Raw genomic sequence first — 24,234 nt, 5'->3', positions numbered from 1 at the left:
GTGACAGCCAAACAGGTCTGTAGACATTGTGAACTGTCCCCTCGGGGGCACAACTGCCACCCTGCCCCCACCAGGTGAGACCCACTGTTCTCAGGTGGAGCCAAGGAGGCCACGTATCCAACAAGTACCTGTGCTTCCCACATCCACCTGCAGAGCTCATGGATGCAACTGGGTGAGTCCAGTCTCACCCACTGGGTCATCTTCCCTCCCACACAAACCCCACTGCCTCCCTCCCTCCCTGTGACACAAATATGGCCTTGCTCTCTTTGCCATGAAACTTTGCAGGCCCTCCCTTCCCCACCCCACAGATGTTGGATATGGCCATGCTTCTTGGTCAATGGCATGCTAGTGGGTAGAGGTTTTAAATGTGCCTGCATAATTTGACATGGCTTCTCTTTATACCAGATGGGAGAAGGCATGACCCAAAAATCCACTGGCCTCAGAATGGACAGGTTTGGCCCCAAACCCAGTCCAGAACCCAACCAAGCCTTTCTGATCCCACCCAGCAGAGCCCAGGAGAGCCAGAGCTGACCCACTGACTGGTAAGCAAGAAAGAAGTGCCTGTTTTTACAGGTCTCTGATTTGAAGGGCTGTTTGTTACGCAGCACTACTGTAGCAGAAAGCTGACCGATACACTTGTAAAATACTTTTAAACCAAAATGCTGATAATTGTGATCCTACGCAAACAGAGGTTTATGAACTGAGAGAAGCAAACAACTCTACAATTGGGTTATGGTGTAAGCCGGGGTCCGGGCTTTGGGGAGGCCCAAACCCTACCACCTGAGGGCTGGAAGGCACTTCCTTTGGGAAATCCAACCCGCCCACGTCTTTTCCCAAGAAAGGCGCCCTAAAGCCCCACCCAGAAATGCAGTGCAGGAAAGGGGTCCGCAGGTGCAGGTGAGATGGACCAGAACTGTTTCCTCTGGTGATCTTTAGGGGAAAGACGGAAAAACTAAAGGGAGACATTACTATTCAGGCTGGGCTGGAAGCCGAGCTGAAATCGGCTGTGTAAACAAGGCTCCATTTGTGAACCATTTTCCATTTTAAATGTCATCTGAGAGGAGCGGCCGGGTCTGGTTCCCTGGGCCCGTAACATTCTCCCACCTCGATCCCGCACCCCTGACCCCAGGCCTTCCCAGATTACCCATAGTTTCCACAGAAGCGCAGCAAGAAATGGGAACACGGGCTCCAACGTGGAAGAGCCTCAAAAATAACACATGAAAGGAGCCAGACACAAAGACCAGGCGTAGTCTGACTCCATTTATAGGAAATGTCCAGAAAAGGCAAATCCTCGGAGAGAAAGTGAATGGGTGGCCGCCAGGGGCCAGGGGCAGCAGGAGATGGGGATGGATGGCTTCCTGGGTATGAGTTTCTTCTGAGGTGATGCAAATGTTCTAGAGAGTGCTGGTGGTTGCACAACTTCGTAAAAATACCAGGAAGGAGCCCTGGCCGGTGTGGCTCAGTGGTTACAGCGTCGGCCCACTCACGAAGGGTCACGGGTTCGATTTCCAATCAAGGTCACATACCTGGGCTGCAGGTTCAATCCCTGGCCCCAGTCAGGGCCCGTAAAGGAGGCAACTAATCAATGTGGGTCTCCCGCCCCCCCGCCCAGGCCTTCCAATCTCTCTAAAAATCAACAGAAAAAAATATCCTCGGGTAAGGATTAAAAATATATATACACCAGGAACCAAAGTTCTCGATGATCCACTTTAAATGGGTGAGTTGCACGGTATGTGAATTATACCTCAATAAAGCTGTCACATTAAAAAATAGAAGATGAAGAAACGGGGATATTAGCCAATGATTCTGTCACTGCAGATTTAAAAAATTTAAGCACGCCAAGGAGGTGAGTCTGAGTAACGAGCTTGGAATCTGCACAGCCACTGAGGCCAGAAGCAGAGGAAGAGCAGAGGAGGCCGAGGGGGCGGATGGGACGCACTCAGGGGCGCAATGCAAAGACCTGGGGCTCGCAACCAAGCCCGGGAAGACGCTCTGGCAAGAAGAACCGCTGGCCGTAACGTAAAGCTTCTCTCTAAAATAAAAGTAGCATCTTTCCCCCTAAAATAAAAAAAAATCATCATCATTATAACAAATACACTGGCTGTGGCAGTAAAGGTCCACCGAGAACGTCAAGCTGCTCCAATGTAGCCCACAAACTGAAAATCAAATCAGGCCCATTTGCTGGTCTGGGCTGGATGGTTTCAGGGGTGGGAAGGTCCCGCCTCAGGGCCGAATCACTGGGTCTGGCCCCGCCAAGGCAACCGCAGGTGGGACTTGACATTTAATAAATCTAGGAGCTTTTTCATAGCTAATTTTTAAGTTGATAATTTTGTATGGCCAGTGAATGATGTTATAAACATCCAAATGGCCCTTGGCAGAAAAAAGGTTCCCCTGGTTTAGGTGGTGGGGGAGGGGAGGGAAGAGAAATTTGGTTTCACGGTGAGAGTAAAGGCAGAGAAGCGGGAGTGGCTGTGCTACTTACTCCCTGTGGTCCCAGGGGACACAGCAGCACCGGGAGCTGGGCCCAACCCAGCCCCACGTGGGGCTGAGGGCAGCCCCATTGATGGGGTATCACGGCTGGCATTTTGGTGGCATCGGCACCTGGCCCACCGACCCCCTGTGATTCTTGGTATCAGCCCCTAACAGACACAAAGGTGTAACAACCGTAACTTAGAAACACTCCCTTAAGGCAGGGACCCTCCCAGTGTGTGCAGTCCTCCAGCTGGGAACCCACAGAGGTGATTTTTATGGCATGAGATTTATACCTCGATGCAGTTTTAGAAAATCAACTTGATTTTAGGCCAGGCTTCCAGTTCTGCTAAATTAAACATCACCGCAAGCTGGCACCTACAGCAATCCGAAAGCAAACACCCATGACAAGCGCAAATGAAACCAAGTAACACACAGCTTAGAGACGCCCAACCCAAGTCTACACTGTGTCTACCTCAATCCCGGGAGCCACAAAATGAGTCCACTACGTATCCACCTCTACCCCAGGAGTCTACAACGCCAAACCCTAGAGGCTGCCCAACCCGGTGGTGTGGACAGGGAAATATTCTGCTCCGATGAACATCTGGGCCATCAGAAACCCATACAGAAAAATACATTTGGTGTCCAAATATAGAACAGTCAGTGGAAAAGCAAACACGACGGGGAATTGGAGAAGGCTGAACATTTACGTTCAGATAGTGAACTATGAATCATGCCCGAACTTCCCTTAAAGCAAACGCCTCGCAGGAAAACGGGACCCCTAGCTCACCGGTCTGCGTCGCCAGGCGTATAATGCTGTGTGCGTGTGTGTAACATGTACACTGAGAAATTAAAATTCGCAAAAGACAGCTTGTTACGTGCGCCATTGTATATTCAAACACGAATTGGGGAAGACTGAAAACATCCAGTCTTGTTTCAACTACCTTTTCTGAAAACATGTCCAGGATGGTAAAAAAGTTACAAAATGTAACTAGAAATTATCTAACGATTGGGTGGATATGAGCTGTACTGGCTGAGATAAAAATGAAACATTTCCATGAGCTAATCTCACTCTATATTTAGTTTTGAGTCGACTAATGTAATTAACCAGGGTTATATAATTTTGCTGGCTTCAAATTTCCAATTATAAAGCTTCGCATACAATTATTTGAACTACAATTGGTTTTTTATTTCCGTGGAAAAAAAATGAAGATAGCTCATTTTAATAACCCAATCTTCCTAACGAGAAGTAACTGCCTTCCCTGATATAAATTATGTAAATGGTACTTCGAGGATGCTCTAACCCGTGGTTCCCCTGCTCTCTCTAAGCTTAGCGCACTCAGACAATGGCCCCCTGGTCCCCGCCACGCCCAGTTCCCAGGAATTACACACCTAAACCTGCACTTGACAAATACCTGACATATGCATTTGGGAGACAGAATCGACTTTTGCGAGGGCTTCTGAGAGCAGCCTCGGTTTCGGGCCATTCCCGGGACACCCTCTGAAACATTACATACGGCAAACAATCAAATGACAACGATTCGGGTTGTCGAGCGACAGGCTTCCCGCCCAGGGTCTGGTTGACCTGCAAGGACATAGAGACCCGGACAAAGAGCCGGTGTCATTTCCCTTTTCTCTAACAGGGGGAGGGCGGGGACAAGTAAAGGGCACTCCCAAAGGCCCTCATAATTCAGTATTATTGGAGATCCTGCGTATTGGTCTCCGGAGAGTGGACGAAAGTGCAGGATAAGATGATTAAAAAAAAAAATTCAACTTCCTGTTTCTGTTCTCTTTACAGAAAGTGCCTTCTGAATATTACCATAAAGAGAAGCAATTTATTTCAAAGTAGGAGATAAATGTTTCAATTTACCAAAAGACACACAGTGAAATGCAGAGGTAGAGCCTGGCCGGCGTTAAACACGTGCTTAGAAATGGACAACTGTTACCTTCCTTTCATATACAAAGTTACCCTGCAAATTCAATAGTCAACTGTTACCTTCCTTTCATATACAAAGTTACCCTGCAAACTCAATAGTCAACTGTTACCTTCTTCTATATACAAAGTTACCCTGCAAATTCAATAGTCAACTGTTACCTTCTTCTATATACAAAGTTACCCTGCAAACTCAATAGTCAACTGTTACCTTCTTCTTATATATACAAGGCTACCCGGCAAATTCAGTAGTCACAAAGGCAAAAATAGACGTGCACACCAAAAGTTATACACGAAAACCAAAGCCAACATATCCACCATTTCAAGTTAAACAAACAGACAAAAAGGCTGGCGTGGAAACCCTACAACTAGCTGTAGTTGCCATTCAGTCTCATGAAAAGCAAACCTTCAGCCACAAGCTCAGCCACAAGCCCTTCCACTGGGAGGTGAGCCCTCGTCTCCGTGTCCACAGCCCACAGTGCGGTCCGAGCCGTGAAGACCATCTTTATATTTATTTACCGTAACACCAGCAGGACAGCATCAATTCCAATGACAGTTTTCTCTTTAAAAAGCCTCTCATGTGGAATGCAAAAAGGAAAAAAAAAAAATTAACAACCATGATGGATGAAATACGTCTCTGGAAAAAAGAAAGACAACAAATAAACAGCCAGACTGAAGGCACCCAAAGACTTTTATCACAACCCGGTTCCCACATTATGTCATGTCGCTGTCTTTTAAAGCTGGAACCACTTCTCCCACAAAGAGCCTGGCTTGAGAGCCCCGAGGGCTGCATCCATGAAAGCGGCTGACTTATAAACAGAATTAGGTGATTTCGAAAACTCTGCAGAGTTATGAAATGCTTAAAAAGCACAGCATCGTTGCAAAGTGTCTTTGTGCACCTGCAACGCAGATATGGTCATCTGGTTCAAACACACAAATAGTTTTTCAGCTTTAGAAACAGGCCCAATGCGGCGGATCTGAAATCTGCACAGACCCTGCCATTGCGCGGCCCTCCTTCCCTCCGTCACATCACTAAGAGCTGTACCTCTGGCGCGACGGCTCATCTTAGGCTGCAAGATCTGTCCCTGAGCGCACGTAAGCACAGGCGTGCAAGCAACCACGCGCACACTCACCTTGGCAGTGAAAGCAGGCGACAGGGACTACACCTGTGTCCTACTTACATTAGGGAACTTTAATGCCACCCCCTCTCCCCACCTGTGGGGACCTAACCAATGATCTCTAAAATGTTTTCTCATTGTGAATCCTTCTCGGTGAACAAGTTTTAAGTCTGTGTCCTCAGCTCACGTCATTTATTTATTAACTATACACAGCACTCAACTAACATTATATGAACTTTTCATAGATCACAAAAATAGCTTATTAGTATCAGATAAAAAACGAAGTGGACGTTTTAATAGTCTCTTCCTGCACTCCAATAAATCCCACGGTGCTCCTGCCAGGTCATGAAATCTACTCGGGAGACCACTTTGGGAACTAAAACTGGAGACAAGACATTTCTGTCCTACCCCTTCCACCCCTACCGTGCACACACACACACAAAAAATGTGGAGACTACTCTTTAAAGCAAATGTCCTCAGAGGTCCATGAAATTTATCAGGCAACTCACCCACCCACAGGCCTGTCCCCTTGCTCTCACAGGGCTGACACTCATTACTGTCACCATGAGCAGTGTACACCTGAGATCCGAAATTCTCAGTTGCATCTACCTCTCAGCTGGGGGCACCTCCAACGTTGTCCGGCCTGGCCAGGCTTTTTGAAGTTTTACACTACAGACGCCTGAAATGGTTATAACTGGCATAGAACCTCCCGTGTGTCTTAGAAATACAAACCTAATGTGATACTTTCTTTCACAATCAAATCAGGAGTTAAACCGCCCCGTGTGTCCCAGACCAACCCGCGAACGTCAGACCCGGCGACCGTGGTTTTCAAGGCGGTGACTGTGAGCACCTGAGCCTCTACCGTCGCGGAGTTAGCATCCAAGTTGCAGGGGATTAAAACGCCTGATAAGGTTCTGTTGGAAAAGGGACGTCAGGCAGGGACCCACGTTTCACTGCCCCCTGAATGAACCCCACGGTAGGGACACAGATTCTCTACTCAGGGGCTTTTCTCGAATACATCGCAACACTGCGCCCGCTGGGGACTGTGTGGATGCTCCGAGCCGCGCTTGTGTTCTGCTGACACGGACCTCTGCACCACACGACTTTGGTGACAGACCCCGCTCCTCCACTCTGTCATCTGTCCACCTCAAACGGATGTCACAATGACAGGATAACCGGAGGATCACCCACACCGAGGCCCTCGGAGTGTCACGCACAGCTCAGCTGCGCTGAATTTCGTTCCACTTCTTTGGATGACACACACGGTCTTACCAGGTTACAGTGTTTGTTATTACTGATCTAAAAAACAAAAAGGCGCCCGCCGGGCGTGGCTCAGAGGCTGAGCATCGACCTGGGATCAGGGAGATCGTGGTTCGATTCCCGGTCAGGGCACACGCCCAGGTTGCGGGCTCCATCCCCAGTCGGGGGCGCGCAGGAGGCGGCCGATCCATGACTCTCATCATCGATGTTTCTGTCTCTCTCCCCCTCTCCCTTCCTCTCTCTGAAATCAATAAAGATATCTTTAAACAAAATAAAATAAAAAATAAAATAAAATAAAATGGCATCACGTACAGGAAGCTTCTTTTTGCCCAAATTTCCACCTCCCAGGAGGTTGAAACAGGCAGAAATGTTTGCAGAATCAAACAGCAGCAGCTGTTCCCGCAGACGCTAAGGCCTAATGACAACAGGGGCAAGTCGATGACAATAGTGATGAATGAAGCTTGCAGAGAGGGGGACGGTGTCCCCCAGCCTTGCTCTAACACGGCGATGCTGGGCCGCAGCTCCCAGCAGACTCGGAGGGCGGCAGGGTGCCCAGGCTGGAGCGCGCCCTCGGCTGCTCCTGCGCCGTCATCTCCCGGGGCGGAAGGGGGCAGTGGGCGTCGCGTGGGCACCGCTCCTGCCAACCGTACAGGGTCTCCCGACACAGGTAAACTACGACGCGCCTCAGAACCATTCACGGGCACCCACCGCGCGACTCACAGCTCACTATCTGAAAGTAAGAACTCAGCCCGTCACCGCTGCACCTGCTGGTTCTCCGGGGTGGGGCTGTCGCTCGCATTACAGAAAGCTGGGCAGGCCCTAGGTGCCAGGAGCGCCACCTTCCCCTCCCCCAGCTTGCGACAACCGAAAATGTCTCCCCCAACCGAGGACCATTCCTGGGTCAAGAAGCTGCCTGGAGGGCACATGCCTTAATTCCTCATTTCCCCTGGGGATCTGCCGTCTTTCTCAGGCCAGGCCCTCTCTGTCCATTACGAACACGATGACTCTGTTAGTCCCTTCTCACAGCCAGTGTTTATTCGGGTTTCGGTGGGTCCCCTTCTGCCGGTGTGGCCAGTGCGGTCCACTTGGTCAATCCCACAGCGAAGATGGAGAGGAGGGAAGGGCCCAGGAGGGTAGGACCCGAGGGGACACTCACATCCAGTCTCAGCTCCAGGGACCAGTGACTTCCTCCAGACTAAAAATACTTATGGAAAAAAAAGTTTATCTTTCCAACTTAAAAAAAAACCGAAGTGTTTACAAAATGATTGCAGTCTTACTTCCGGATTGAAACTATTTTTGAAATTTCTTTGGTGGTGGAATTTTAACTTATTGGATGCAGTGTTTTGTTGTTTTTTTTAAGGCGGAAAGAAGGGGTGGGTGGGAGGTATGGGGATACAGGGCTGGGCTAGGCTGATCTCACAGGCACAGCGACTGTGACTGTCGTCTGGCCTGGGTCCAGCTGGCAAATGTCTTGTGTGGGGCCTGGGATCTGGGGGCCCCCAGGGGAACATCCTGGGATATTCCTGGGAAGGGGGCGGCCCCAGGTTTGAGCTGGGTGTTCTCCTACCCCCAGGTGACTGACACGCAGAATTCCCCACACTCAGGTCCTAGGTCACCTGGGTTTTCTGGGCCTGGCCTCCCTCTGCAGGGACCCTCTGCCCAGCCCTGGGAGAGAATCTCAGACATCCAGGTGTTTTAATCCTTTCGGCCAAAGGTCACCAGAGTCCTGAGAGGAAGCAGAAGTGGGGAGCAGTGACCTGGGAAACCACCTCACTCGCAGACACAAAACTGGGTCTTTCCTCATTTACAAATCAAATTTCTAACCTGTTGCTATAAAAAAAAAAATACAAAGAACTATGCAAAGGTAATAAAACTAACATCCTGACTCAGGGACTCGGGGTGGGTGTACAGGAAACAGAGCACTCGGCTATTAGGAAGTCTCACTCTGTTGGAAGGGTTCCTTGCAGCCTTTTAATAGGGGAGACTCTGACCTTGAGTGATGGAACCTTAATCCTTAGGACTCAGCCCTGGCCCGTGTGGCTCAGTGGTTAGAGCGTCAGCCCACACAGGGAAGGGTCCCGGGTTTGATTCCCTGTCAAGGGCAGGTACCTGGGTTGCAGGTTCCATCCCTGGTCCTGGTCAGGGTGCGTTCAGGAGGCAACCAGTGGATGTGTCTCTCTCCCATATTTTTTTTTCTCTCTCTCTCTCTGCCCCCTCCCTCCCTCTCTTACACTCTCTCTAAAAAGCAATGGTAAATATATCCTCAGGCGAAGATTAAAAAAACAAAAACTTAGGACTTAAACCTTGAGGGGAGGGGGGAAGCCCAAGGTACCCAACGCAAGCAGGGATCTAAACCTATGGGAGCCACCCTAACTCTCAGTCACCCGCACGGGGCCTCAAGGATAGTGATACCTGGGGCCCCGACCATCCCCAAGGGATGGTCACCACCTTCCAGGTGGGCAGGCCCTTGGGGACTGACGATGCCATTTTTCAGATGGGGAAACTGAGGCACAGAGACACTAAATGCCTTTCCCACAGTTAAACTCGCAGTGAGGGCCTCCAGCTAGAGTTCATGATTCAAAACCAGGCCAAAGCACCTCACTAGAACCACACTGTCAACTCTCAGGTTAGAGTCCCCTCGCTGAATCCACTCTCCCAGGGAAATCGCTGGCTGGAAGGGGCCTTTTTTTTTTAGGTCTACCAGTAAATTATTTCAAACTTTTACAGCCTCTCCCCTCCCCCCACAAAACTGTACTGTGTTCTTTTTTTATTGATTTCAGAGAGAAGAGAGAGAGAGAGAAACATCAATGATGATTCATTGATCGGCTGCCTCCTGCACGCCCCCTACTGGGGATCGAGCCCGCAACCCGGGCCTGTGCCCTGACGGGAATCGAACCCCAACCTCCTGGTTTATAGGTCAAAGCTCAACCACTGAGCCACGCCAGCCAGGCTATACTATTTTATTAATGTGTCACTGCAGTAACGATAAAGGAGCACCTCCCATAGCACTTTCTGTGAGCTCTGGGCTATCCAATAAGGTGGCCACCAGCCACATGCGTCCATTCAATGCATGAGTTATGGTGACCCGAAAGGACAAGATTTTCAACTTCATTGAATTTTTATTAATTTGACTCTAAACATGCACAGTGGCTACCACATAGGGCAATGAAACTAGAGAGGAAAATAATCGCTCACCTGTGGTAGGTGTTTCCTGATTCGTTTGAGATTTGTGTATATGTGTATACAAATTTCAATGGAGATTTCTGTTTTGCGAGTATGTGTAATTTTTTTGTTGTTAATTTTCACCCGAGGATATTTTTTCCATTGATTTTTTTTTTTAGAGCGAGCGGAAGGCAGGGAAGAAGGGGGAGGAGGGAGACACACATCAATTGCCTCTCATACACACCCCGACCTGGCGGGGATCGAACCTGCAACCCAGGTACTCACCCTTGACCAGGAATCAAACCCACCACCCTTCAGTGCACAGGGCAACACCGTAACCACTGAGCCACACCAGCCAGGGCTGGTGTATATAATATAGAGAGCTTCTGTCTCCAAATGGGAAAATTCACAGTAGGTAGTCAGGAAGGCAGGATAAGGCCAAGCTTTCAAGCTGGGCTCCGGGAATGAGACAATCCTCCCTCCACTCTGTACCAGCAAGTGACTCGGCATCTTTCAGCACCAGCGGCCTCGGCTGTAGAAAGGAAATAATAGCTGCTTCGCATAGGGTGTCAGTGCCTGTAAGTTCCTCGGGGCAGGGCATCCGAGGAATGGACAGACAATTATTCCATCTGCACACAAGCAACTTCCAGAATCGCACGGCCTTTACAGTTTTCAAAACCTTACGCATACGGCCTTGTCATCCTCACACTGCCCAGTGAGCGCCTTGACTTCATGTCCTTACACACGTGGAAAACGAAGCTCAGAAAGGAGCAGGGCTTCAAGGTCAACGGTGCAGCAGGACCTGCAGGCCCGTCCCCTTCGCTAGCTCAGGCCCAGGGCGGGAGCACACAGGCTGCTTTGCCGGCCGAGCATCGCCTGTGGTGAGGGACTTGGGACTCCAGGGCTGTATGTGCCACTCTGGGAGCCACAGGTGCCCTGAAGCTCTCACAACAGCCCCGAGCTGACCCATGATGCCCTCAGGCAGGTGCGAGGAAACGGAAGCTCCCACAGGTCAAGGTGAGATTTGAGACGAACCATTGAAGACACCGAGTGCTATTCCCAACCCAATGCCCAGCCTTCCAGGAGGCACCGGGGTGCGGGGGATTCAGGAACCCACGTGTGAAACTTAAGTGGGGGTGCTGACAACGCCTGGACTGACCAAGCCCTGGATAAAAGCACAGAGCCAACCCCACAGGCTCTGGTGACACACGCCCTGCTCTTGGCCAGTGGGCCCCTTCCCACGGTCCCCTTGCTCCTGGTGTCCTGCAGGCCTAGCAGAGTCCCTGGGTACATTTTTAAATGATCATTTACCCATCACTAGGCAACGGGAGGGATGCCACCGATACACCTGATGAAAAGACCCCAAATTCTGAAACCCTTCTGGGTGACTATCACGATTATAATTTCTTCTTTAAAACTACCGCCTGAGCAGGAATCACTGAGCCCACCAAGGGGGCAAAATGCACAACACCCCATAAAACGCAAAAACCTCCCTGTCTGTCCCACAGGTGTGTGCTGACTTAGGCGCAGGATTCCACCCCCTGGAGGGGTCGGTTTAAATAGGTGGGTCAACTAAGGAACTTCAACTTTTATCCCGGGATTACGTTTCCAGCTGGGTGGTTTCCCACCCAAATCTGCAGCACACTTGACACGTGAAAAAATTCTTTAAAATAAAAACATCATCTTAAGGTCTTAATTGGCCCGCACTCCACATTCCTATTTTTTTTCCCCCCTAATCATGTCTTTTCTAGGAATGCCTAATTGTAAAACTTTTTATGAGACTGGCACAGCCATTTGTACCCCGAAGGCAGGACTTGGGACCTCAGCCCAGCACCTTCCTCGCCCGTCCCCCCCACCTCGGGGTCTGGGGTCCCGCCCCCCTCCGCCTCCAGGTTAAAGCCGGGCCCAGGGCTGCGCGTCCAGGAGAATTCATGCAGAAGTCAGTCCCAGCCGCATGTGACCACGCCGAGCGGGGACAGCTGCAGAGGCGACAGGGGCTGGGGTTTTGTTTCGTTGGGGGTGTTGCTCCAGCTCACGGCAGCCCGGGGAGAGGGGCGCCTCCGGCTCTAACTTTGTGGAATTTCCAATGCACTTGGCGGGGACACGCGCGGCCTCCGGGGACCGAGCCTGGGCCGGGCCTGGCGGGGCCCAAGCGATGCCCGCGAAGCCCCGGCCCCATCCCGGCGCGACCCCAAGTATCCCATTCCCCGCGGACACCGACGCCCGGAGACGCGCGCTCCCCCCTCCCCCGTCGGAGCACCGGCCCTCGGTGGAGAAAGTCCCCTGGGGAGCAGGGCCCCGGACACTGATCTGGGGTCACCCCGAGCCCGCGAGCAACAGGTCTACACCCTCCCGGGCCTCAGCAGAACAGGGGCGCCCCCGCCCACCCATGTCGCCCCCAGCGCAGTCCCCTCGCTCGGGCGCGGGGTTCCCGACTTCCTTGGCAGTTTCTGCGCCCCGGACACACGGCAGCCCCCCCGGGCGCTCCCTCCGCCGCGCGCCCCGGCGCGGCCCCCGGGTCAGGCGGGCCGGCCCGCGCCGCGGATGAATGGGGCTCCCCTCCCCCACGGGAGCCCGCGGCGCGGAGGATTCGCCCACCAGCCCCAGGGCCCGCAGACAAAGGGGGCCGGGGGGCACCTTCAGCGCCTCCCCAAACTTACCGGCCGCCTCCCCCTCCCCAAAACAAAGGCGCCCCCCCAGGCTCCGCGCGCACACCACGCGCTGGCACTTTGGGGAGCGGCCCCATCGAGGTATTGTTCAGCCTTCAGGGAGCGCGCCGCACCCCAGCCCGAGCCCCGGGGACAGTTGGGGACCTGCCCCTCCAGAGCCCCGGGGGCGGGCGGAGCGGGCGGCGCCCCGAGCCCCGGCCAGGCCCCCGCCCGAGAAGTTTGCGCCCCCCCGCCCCGCGCCCTCCCGCGCGCCGGGCCCGCGCACTCACCTCGCCGCAGCGCAGGGCAACTTGTGGGGCGCCGCCGCGGGAGCCCCTCCGGCCGGCCGTCGCCGCGGGCCGAGCCGCGGCCGAGCAGGGCCCGGCGCCCCGGAGCAGCCGCGCCGCCCCCGCGCCCCCGCCCGCCGCGAGTCCCGAGAGGCGCGGGCGCTGGAAAGTTTCGCTGCCGAATGGCGGCCGAGGGCGCGGCGGCGGGGCGGGGGCGCGGGCGGCTCCTCGCTCCGAGCGCGGAGGCTGGGGGGGCCGGGCGGGAGCGGCGGCGGCGGCGGAGGCGGGACGCACGGCGGGAGGGACCGGCGCGGGCGCTGACCTCCGGGGGGAGCGGCCGCCGCCAGAGCGCCGACCCCGGCCGGGAGGACTGCCAGAGGGCCCGCCTCGGCCGCCGGCCCGCCCCGCCCCCAGGCCCCGCCCCGGCGCCCTGGGGGGCCGCGTCCCCAGCCGGCCCCTCCCCTAGGAGGATAGGGACCCCAGGCCTGCCCCTCCCCCACGGCGGCCGGAGCGCCGTCCGCGCCCCAGCACCGGCCTCCCCCGGGGAGGACCCGCGCCCAATCCCGCCCCTTCTGCACCGGAGGGTAACCTGCGACCCTGCGCAGTCCCTCACCCCAAGCTCTGCCCTGCCCCCCATGTCCAGGGTGGGTGAGGGGAACCCGGACCTCTCCCTACTTGCTCTGAACCCTGTCCCTTCGCGTGGCCTCCAGGGGGGAGAAAGGGAACGTGGGCCTACCCCCACCCAGTCCCAAACCCAGCCTTTTCCCCACTGCCCGAAGGGGGCTGGAACCCGAGACCCCCCCTCCAGCTTTCCACAGGACGCGGGAACCAGGCCAGTCCTAGAGTGTTACCCTCCCCCACCTCAGAGAAGCCACCCAGCTGCCCTAACAGAACCCTCTGCAACCTGCCCAAGGGGCACCGCCCTCAAAATGGGCCGCGTTGAGGACACCCCAGTGGTCTCTCTGCCTCTCCAAAAAGAGGAGGGGTCCTCGACTTTTGCAAAATACCTCCTGGGAAGAGCCAGAACTGCTTGGGGAAAAAGAAACTCAGACACACAGAGTTGGAGGCCAGGAGTTGGGGTGTGCAGGCTCCGGGGATTGGGGGGGGAGCCCCCCCCCGACCCTTACCCTCACCCCCACCTACAGGCTTCAGGCCTCGCGCATTTCCAAAGTGTTTCTCGTTGCAATGGCTTACTCGGCCCAGCCCTGGAGCACCCAAGTCCTCAGCTCCCCTTCCTCCCCTCCAGTTCGGTGACTAGTATCCCACCCCTCGCGGCCTTAATTCAATTAAACAGACATCCGCGCGCACCCCCTGCCCCTTGGGGGGTCTGCTTTGTTGAATATTTAAGTATGTTCGCCCATCCCTTTGGTGTGTAATGAGCTTGGCGCTAAGAGCCCAGTACACTCAGCGTTTCAAACTGTAACCTCACTTGCTCTTTTCTCGGACACTGGACCATTTGTTGTTCTGGCTGCTGGGGGGGGAGGGGGCCCGAGGTGAGTTTTTAAGGGGCTGGTCTTCCATCGAAAAGGCGGACCTAAAAATTGACCCGGCCGTAGATGGCTGTAAAACGTCAATGATGTAAAACGACTGTTGCTACACCACTATCATAGAGCACATCAATAAAAAATACACACTTACACAGTCTCCATACTTGTGAATCAGCAGAACAGATTGTGTCCTATTATCTATCAGTTGCCATCAAGGCCCCCCAAAAGGACGTGGTGGGGCCTCCCCTTGAGCCTGCCCGTCGTGGCTGCCGGGCTCCCTGGGCTTGAGCGGGCCGACGCTGAGGTCTTACGAGCAACCGAAAAACCGAGGGTGCAACAGAAAGCCCGAGCGAGCTCATGATGCAACCCGGCCCCGGTTCCACGTGCTTCCCTTCCCCCACCGCCGGCGGAGCGCTGCGCGGCGTTTTTTCCGCCTGTAGGGTCACATTGCGGTTGATTGATTCTCCTTTCGCCCTGCTCAGTCATTCAGATTTGGAAAGTAAATAACAAGTTGACAGCAATACAGCTCCGGGCCTAACCGGGACGCGGCCCTCGGCTACCGCACACTCTCGAGTAGCCGCGCAGCACGCTGGCCCGCTAGGCTCGCCGGCCCTGCCGGGCCTTCAGCTGCCTGGAGATGCCCACCTGAACTCGGTGTAAAGGCCTCCTTGTATGTTTTCATTGCTTGGCAGGTGCCAGTCATTTTAAAGTATGACAAAGTGATGGAAATCCTCAATGCAGGAGAGCTCACAATCCTGCCCGTTTGACAATGTCCCAACAATCCCACTGGTCTACTGGCAGATTAGGAGTGCAGCGTTTTTATCACAGACTCACAGCACCCCCCCCCCCCCATAGAATTTAGGAAGACCTCAGACAGGAAAAGAGGCCCCCTATGTTTATCATAATAATTCCTCTTTCTGCAATGCTAGATGGGTGGTAGGTAGGTGGTAAATAAGCCTATTTTATTTTATCTGTTTTGCAGACTTTTCAAGTGTGCAGTCCTGTAAGTAGGGAGAAAACAAGGTAAAAGGGAAACAGGCAGAGGAGGAAAGGGACCAGTGCATTCTGATAAAAGCGAAGGTTAATATGAGCTTGTGAGCAGCAGTCATTTCCACAGGTACTTGCTACACAATATCGACGTTTTGAACAACTATTTTTGGCTGCTGACTGGAGGAGCTGGAATACAAGAATCGGCTTGCAACCAGTGCTGCCCCTATTACCCCTGAACAGTGGCCAAAATTTTAATTAAAAGACAGGAGGAACCCATACAAATATATTCAACTAATAAAGAATATTCTTTTAAACAAATGATACTAAAAAAATTGGATATCCATATGCAAAAAAAAAAAATTAATCTAGACACAGATCTTATACTTTTCACAAAAATTAACACAAAATATAAAAAGCAGCCCTGGCTAGGTAGCTCAGTTGGTTAGAGTGTGGTCCTGATATGCAAGGTTGCAGGCACATATAAGAAGCAACCAATGAATACATAAATAAGTGGGACAGGTCGGTGTTTCTCTCTCTCTGTCTCACTCTGTCTCTCCCCATTTCTCTCTCTCAAATCAATAAATAAGAATTTTTTAAAATTTTTTAAAAAAATGTAAAAAAGAAAATAAAACTTCTTGAATATAACATAGAAGAAAATCTAAATGGCCTTGGGTTTAGTGATGAATTTTTAAATACAACACTAAAAGCATGATCCATGAAGAAAAAATGTTGATACATTGGACTTCATTAAAATTAAAAATGTCTGCTCTGCAAAAGACACTATTAAGAGAATGAAAAGACAAGCCAAAGACTGGGAGGAAAATATTTGCAAAATCGATACCTGATAAAGGATTGTATCCAAAATATACAAAGAACTCTTAAAACTCAACAGTAAGAAAATAATGAAATTTTTTAATGGGGCAAAAGATCTGGAAAAAAACAACACTAAGACATACAAGTGGCAAAGTAGCATATGAAAGGATGCTGAACATCATATATCAGTAGGAAATTGCACATTAAAACAAAATACCACTACACATCTATTAAAATGGCTAAAGAAAAATTTTCAATGACAACACCAAATGCTAACAGCGCGCTGAGTGAGCAGAGGAGTTCTCATACGTTGCTGGTGGGAATGCAGAATGACCCGGCCCCTTCGGAAGATAGCTGTGCAGTCTTACAACGCTAACCAGTGTCATCACACAGTTCAGCAGTCATGCTCCGAAGTATTTACCCAACTAAAATGAAAGTTTATGTTTACACAAAAACCTGCCCAGGAATGTTTCTAGCAGCTTTATTCATAATTGTCAACACTGGGAAGCAGCCAAGATGCCCTTCAGTAGGTGATGGGTAAACTGTGGGCCATCCAGACAATGCAATTATTACTCGGCGCTAAAAAGAAATGAGCTATGGAGCCGCGATGGACACGGAGGAACCGTAAATGCGTCTCACTGAGAGAGAAGCCGGCCTGGAAAGGCTCCATGCCGTCGGGTTCCAGCCATGACATTCCCGAGGAGGGAAAACGAACAGGGCCAGTGGCTGCCAGGGACAGAGCAGGGGGAACGTGGGGGATTTTCAGGCCAGCGAACTGCTACTTTGTCTGATACTGTAATAGTGGATACAAGACATTTTGCTCTTGTCCAAACATGTAGGCTGAACAACAGGAAGAGTGAACTCTAATGTCGACTATGGATTTTATCAGTATTAGTTTGTTTATTTTTTTACTGATCTATATTGATTTGAGAGAGACAGGGAGAGAAACATAGATTTGTTGTTCCACTTATTTATATATTCATTGGTTGATTCTTGTATATTTTCTGTCCCGGGATTGAACCGGCAACCATGGCTTAGCACATCGATGATGTTCTTCAGGGCAATATCTGTTTGTTTATTGTAACAAATGTACCACCCTCAGCAAAGGTGTTAGCCATTAATGGGAGCTGTATGTGGGGGGTGGTAATATGGAAAGTGTACCATGTGCTAAATTATTCTGTGTCACCACATAGGCGGAAATTAGCACATGGACACGGGAAGGAGAAGGCTGTCTATAAGCCAAGGCTTGCAGAGGACTTGGGAGGAAAGGGCCCTGCGAACACCTTGTCTTACAACTGCCAGCCTCTGGGGTTGTTCGGAGGTACATTTCTGTGATTTCAACCAGCCAGTCTGTGAGCTTGGTTAGGGCGGCCCTTGCGGACCAACGCACGTGAGTCGTTGCCATGTTTTTCCATTCGGAACAACCTGTTCAGTTCACACGGTTTGATCACTGAAAACACCTTGCATGTGCCGTGGGAGGGGGCCGTTCATGCTCAGTATTGAACCTGATCCTCCCAGTTATGCTGGAGGGCAGGGACTTCTATCTCCAATATTGAGAGGTTAAAAAAATGAGGGAGCCTGGCCGAACGTGGCTCAGCGGTTGAGCATCGACCTAGGATCCAGGCGATCAGGGTTCGATTCCCAGTCAGGGCACATGCCCTGGTTGTGGACTTGATCAATGACCCTCTCATCATTGATGTTTCTATCTCTCTCTCCCTCTCCTTTCCTCTCTCTGAAATCAATAAAGATATATTTTAAAAATAAATAAATGAGGGAGGGAGGGACTTTGTAACCATTCCTTTGCCACAGACCTTCTTTGCCAATTTAGTGAATATTGTCTCTAAATGCATAAAATGATACATAAAATAATATGTAGGATGGCACAAAAGCCCTGATGTTAAAATAGTTATCAAATGTTTGAAGAATTCTGAGTCATGCATGCGCTCCTTTCTCAGTGCCTCCAATGGTGAGCCCCAGCAGTGATCCTAGGACCTTCTGCCTTTGCAAAGGAGGGGGTGAGAGTAAACAGAACCTGCTTGGAAAATATGTTTATTGGCGACACATTGGTAACAAATTTAAGATACTGTTAATGCTACTGGCATCCATTCTCTAGATTCACAGTTGTCAGAAATGCTACATTTCAGCCCTGTCTGGGTAGTTCAGTTGGTTAGAGTGTTGTCCCAATATAACAAGGTTGCGGGTTCAATCCCGGGTCAGGGCGCATACAAGAACCAACCAGTGAATGCACAAGTAAGTGGAATGACAAATCTGTTCCTCTCTCTCTCTCTCTCTCTCAAATCAATCAATAAAAATATTTAAAAAAAAAGAAATGTTACATTTCAGTCAGTGGTTAGTGACCACCAAACTGCAGGGCTTCCCTGTGTAAGTTCTCTCACTGCAGAAATCCCTGCCTGGGACCTTTCCACTGAGGAGGAAGGTGCAGGAATCCAGGGGCCTCTACTGCCCCCCTGCCTACCTGGATTCATTCATGCCACCACCAGGGCCCCCTCCCAGGGAACACGGGCTGGGACACTAGGGTGAGCTGAGTTTAATAGGCCATCAAAAACTCAGCCATCAAGATAAACAACACTGTAATGCCATATTTTAATACTCAAAATATCCAAATGTTAGATAAAGACAGGATGCGACCCTGCCAGGCATATTGTTCCAGACGGGCAAAATTCCCCGCCCTGTTATGGGACAGCCCGCAAGCTAAGGATACATTTTTAAACAATTGGGGGAAAAAATGGAAAGAATAATGATACCTTGTGATGTGTGAAAATTATATGAAATTTGGATTTCAGTGCCTGTGAATAAAGTTTCAGCACAACACAGACACGCCCCTCCCTTTCCTGCTGACGGGCGACGGAGGCAGGTAGGCGCCCTCCCCCCGCACCCCTGACGCTGGTCACTAACGCTCACTGCCTGGCCTGGTGCAGGGAGCTCGCGCCCTTGTTTCTAGGAGACTGAATGGTTCCAGATTCCTCACATAGCTTGTTCACGTCTCTTCATAGGAAATTTTTTTCTTTACTGATGTATATTTTCAAAAATAATTCAGAATAAATTAAATTAAGGAATGCCTTTTTAAATTCATGTTTAAGAAAGAGTAGGAAAATTATGGTGGGAAAGAAGACTCTCCTCTTGTTTGTGGATGGCGACGGGTTCTGGGGACTCGGGCACGTCGCCCACTCAGAGAGGGCAAAGGTCACAGAAGAGCTCAGCAAAATCAGACGTGTTCTGATGGGAGCAGACACCAGTGAGCGAAGACGGGAGAACTAAGGTGACAGCAACTGTATGTTTTTTCTATGTAACAAAGTTTCCTTATAGTTTAAGAAACATTTTCAAAGAGGACCTCACCCGTCGTAGCAACCTCGGGAGTAGCTGAGGAGATACAGTCTCATCATCTTCATTTTACAAAGGAGGGAAGTTGAGTCTGGGGGTGTAGGGGCCCCATCAGCTTCCCGCGCCGCTGGCCCAGGCGGCCGCACACGCAGTGGCTCGGAACCAGCGCACCCTCTGGCCGCCGCGAGGTCAGAAGGCCCGGGTGGCTTCCTCGGGGCTGTCGGCGCCGAGCCCCGTTCCTTGGCACGTGACCTCCTCCGTCTTGTCCCTCTCCCTGCTGTCATTCCTGCCTCCTCTCCTCCGCCTCCTTCCAGCCGCCTGGGATTAGATTAGATTAGGTGGGGCCGCCTGTGTAATCCGGTATAATCCCGTCACTGCACTTTAGTCACATCTGTGAATCCCTCCTGCCAGGGAAGGTGGCGTGACAGGTTCCAGGTCGTCGAGGTGTGGACATCGGTAGGGGGCCATGCTCTGCCTCCCGCAGTGGCCTTGGACAATGTCTTCTACTGAAAGGGGGCACAGGCGACTCAACTCCAGCTCCTCTGATTCCAAACCTGTGGCAGGAAACGATTCCTCTCACTCGGGAAATACTCTCAGAGCCCCCAGCCCCGTCCCAGCACAGCAGAAAGCGCTGCCTGCCTTTACTAAGCTGAGGCACATGACCTGCAAGAGTTACAACTCCCCCCAAATGACACCCAGCTGTTACAGTTACAAACTAACAGGAGTGTGAAGTTTTCTAAAGGCTGCCCCTCCCCCTTGCTCTTTGGTAACTGTATTTCACTGTAACAAGTTAGGTGCCTTTTCCCCTCCCTTCGTTTTCACTTCTGCATTCTGTTTAAAACTCAGAGACAGAGCCTGGAAGAGAGGATGACTTTTATAAACAATTGTTGCACAGAATCCTCTGCCCCATCTGCAGCTCGATGCCACATTGACAAAGAAAATCCAGCAGGTTCAGGAAAAGCACAGGTGAATCGGCCTGGAGGGGAAATGCTTGCATTTTCCTCTGAGGCCTTGGTCATAAAGGCTTTTGATGTTGTTTTCATGAAATGAGCAGCCACCTGATAAGATCAGATACATGTCATGTGCACCCCAGAGATCCCCTCCTACATACAGACCCAAGAGAAACAACAAAAAAATAGGTTCACACAAAAATCTGTGTGCACGCAGCTTTATTCGTGGTTGTCAAAACCTGGGAACAAGCAGTGACATCAACAGAAGAACGGAAAACACGCTGAGTCTATCCAGAGGGTGGGGCCCTCACGGAGCCTAACAAGCAGCACGCTTTTGACCTCTGCAACGTCAGGGAGGAGCCTCCAAGGTCATTCCCTAAATCACCAAGTCAAAGGAGTCAGACTCCTCTGCGATCCCATGTGTGGGGGTGTCTGGAAGAGGCAAAACTTCTGGGATGGAAACAGACCGTTGGTTGCCGGGCTGGGCATCAGGAAAGACGTTGGCTACAGAGAACCAGGGGGGAACTTTGGGGGTGACCGAGCTGTTCTGTGTCCTGATTTGGGTCCTATAAACGCTGCTCAAAGCTCGCTGCACTCGCCTTAGCCAGTTTGGCTCGGGTTAGAGCGTTGGTCCTCGGACTGAAGGGTCCCAGGTGCGACTCCAGCCAAAGGCATGTACCTCGGTTGCGGGCTCGATCGCCCGCCTCTGTCGGGGCGCATGTGGGAGGCAACCAACTGATGTGTCGCCCTCACATCGATGTTTCTCTCTCTCTCTCTCTCCCTTCCTTCCACTCTCTCTGAAAACGAATGGGTGAGGGTTTAAAAAAACCACAACAAAACTTATTGCACTGTACTGTGTGGAAATTATACCTCAATAAATTTCACTTAAAAAATAAGAAAAGCTAGGCCCTGGCTGGGTAACCCAATTGGTTAGAGTGTTGTCCCGATGCACCAAGATTGTGGGTTTGATCCCTGGTTAGGGCACATACAAGAAAAAGCAATGAATGAATAAATAATTAAAACAAAAAATCCATTTTTCTCTCTCAAAAATCAATAAAAAATTATATATATATATTTTAAAGAAAAGCTAGCAGATTTGAGGAACACACTGTAACACTCAGAGGAATGAGACTAGTACCTGTGTGAGGACTTCTTTCTGTTTCTGTTATTTTCACTAGATCTCAGCCATTTGATAAGATGAGATACAGGTCATGTACAATTCTTCAAATGTCCCTAAGGGAGTGGGGAGAGAAAGGACATTTGAAAATACTTTGAGATAATATGAGAACCGCTCACATTGCTAGAAATAATCATTGGAATAAAAGGCCCCATCCAGAGCAGCACACACCAGCACCCAGAGGCCCAGTGGCTTGGGTGCCAGGCTGACTTTCTCCAAGGGGTTGTCTGGACCATGGCTAAGAGCACTCAATATTTCTGGCAAAGTTTTCACATACAAGCCAAGAATAGGCAATGCTGGCTGCATCTCCCCAGCTCCCTCTATTTTTTTTACTTTTTATTTATCTTTATTGTTGACAGTATTACAGATGTCCCCCTTTTTCCCCCCCATTGACCCCCTCCACCCCAATTCTGCCCCCTCCCCAGGCCTTCACCGGTGGTTATCTGTCCATGGGCTATGCATATATGCATATGTTCTTTGGTTAATCTCTTCCCGACCCCCCCTTCCCTCTGAAATAGGTCAGCCTGTTGCATGCTTCCATGTGTCTGGATCTCTTTTGCTCATTTTTACAAAGGCATTCCAGCTACTGCTTGAGACACATGCCTTTCGTTTCAAAGTCTACTAAAGCTTGTTGACACATTATAACATATCCAACGAAATGTAAATAAAAACCTAAAGTCCAAAAATCCATAAGCCCATCTGATCTTGAGAAAACCATCAGACAAATCCAAATTGAAGGACATGTTGCAAAATACCTCAGTACCTGTCATTCCTCAAAGCTGTCCACGTCATCAAAAACAAGGAAGGAGGGAGCCCCTGTCGCAGCCCAGGGGAGCCTCGGGGGGACGTGATGACTACTGCCACATCATGTCCCCAGTGGGACCCTGGCACAGAAACAGCTCATTGGTGGCGAAAGTGGGGAAATCCAGAGTCCAGGCCTTAGTCCATAGCGGTGGGTGGGCCCAGGTTGATTTGTCAGTTGAGACAAAAGAACCGAGGTGACCGAAGGCATTGATAATGGGTGGGACTGGGTGAGGGGTGAGTGGGAAACCTCAGCCCAACCATCTCTAACTAAAACTAATCTGAAATTTGAAAAGCTGGCTGAGACACATCGGAATGCTCCGTGTCAGTCTACTTGAGGGGGGGTTATTTTAAAATACGAAACACTTCTATTTGAACACAAACACATTAAGAAACCAAAAATGAAATGAATGGAGAGTCGTAGTGACCGCAGGGGAGGAGACAAGGAAAACTTTTCACGGAAAAAATTCAAAACCAAGCAGACAGAGAATATACACAGGCGTGTAGTAGTTCTTGTGTAATTAAAGCCTAATTAAAATTAATATGAAGTAGGAGACGCTGTCCCTTCCCACTTCCTGCACAGGTTTGGTCCTGCCCACCCACCGCCCTGGCCCGTGCTGTTCCCTCCACGGCTCTGGCTTGTTCCTGCCTCCCGCGCTCCTGTCCTTCTGGAAGGTTCCTCCTCCAGTTTCCCAGGCCCCTCAGGGCACTCAGACCTCTGTCAAGATGTGGGCCCGCCCCTCCATCTCCATCACTCGAAGCAAACATGTGTGTTCATTTGCTTTCAGCATCTTCCCCACCCACCAGCATAGGAGTGCAGTGGGGGGAGGGGAGAGGATAGAGGGACTTCGCGCTGCGTTAGCCTGTGATGTGTCACCTGACCAGGCCACAGCCTGTAGCCATTCACTCAAACACGGTGTCCATTTCCTGCTGTAACAAAGTATCAAAAACTGGGTGGTAAAAACAACACACATGTGACCAGGCCTAGTCTGTAGCCATTCACCCAACACAGTGTCCATTTCCTGCTGTAACAAAGTATCAAAAACTGGGTGGTAAAAACAACACACATTTACTTTCTCGCTATTCTAGAGGCTAGAAGTCCAAAACCAAGGTGCTGGGAGGGCCATGTTCCCAGTGAGGATCCGGGGAAAACCCCTTCTCACTTCTTCCCGCCACGGGTGGCAGCCGGCCTTCCTTGGTGCTGCGTGTGTTGTAGCTGCCACGCTCGCCTCTGCCAGCCTTCCATCTTCACGTGGCCTCTCCTTCCGTGTGTGTGTGTGTGTGTGTGTGCGTGTGTGTGTGTGTGTGTGTATGTGAATCGCCCTCTCCTTTCTCTTATGAGGACGCCAGTCATTGGCCACCCTAATCCAATATGACCTCATCTTATCTTAATTCCATCTTCAAAGACGTGATTTCTAAATAATGTCACTTTCATAGGTCCCAGGGGCTGGAACTTAAATATATCTTTTTTGTTGTTGTTAATCGTCACCTGAAGATATTTTTTCCATTGATTTTCAGAGAGAGTAGGAGAGAGGGAGGGAGGGGGAGAGGGAGAGAGAGGGACAGAAACATCGACGTGTGAGAGACACATGGACTGGTTGCTTCCCACACGTGCCCCAACCATGTCTGGGGAGTGAACTCGCAACCCAGGTACTTGCCCTTGACCAGGAATCGAACCTGAGACCCTTTGGTGCTCAGGCCAACACTCCAACCACTGAGCCACACCGGCCAGTGCAGGACCAGTATATATCTCATTTTCAGGGGGACACAATTCAACCCATTGCAAACACGAATCTA

At 51.0% G+C, this 24,234-nt stretch overlaps 1 protein-coding gene across 3 annotated transcripts in view; it reads right to left on the bottom strand.

Annotated features, from left to right (window-relative positions):
• Positions 1 to 14,747, bottom strand: part of LOC308552006 (F-box-like/WD repeat-containing protein TBL1X) — a 105,483-nt gene extending 90,736 nt beyond the window's left edge. The window contains exon 1 of one of the 3 annotated variants that reach the window (XM_081126950.1): positions 14,516 to 14,747. The gene's annotated coding sequence lies outside the window, so the exon portion shown is untranslated. Of the gene's footprint in view, positions 1 to 12,880; positions 12,982 to 14,515 lie in introns of those variants that run through there. The other 2 variants (XM_081126952.1, XM_081126951.1) reach the window with 2 other exon arrangements.
• Positions 14,748 to 24,234: the final 9,487 nt, after the last annotated feature.

Source organism: Miniopterus schreibersii, assembly GCF_964146895.1.
Source record: "Miniopterus schreibersii genome assembly, chromosome: Y".
Classification (NCBI taxonomy): domain Eukaryota; kingdom Metazoa; phylum Chordata; class Mammalia; order Chiroptera; family Miniopteridae; genus Miniopterus; species Miniopterus schreibersii.
Note: the sequence above shows the minus strand (reverse complement) of the source record. Positions and strands in the feature narration are given on the sequence as shown.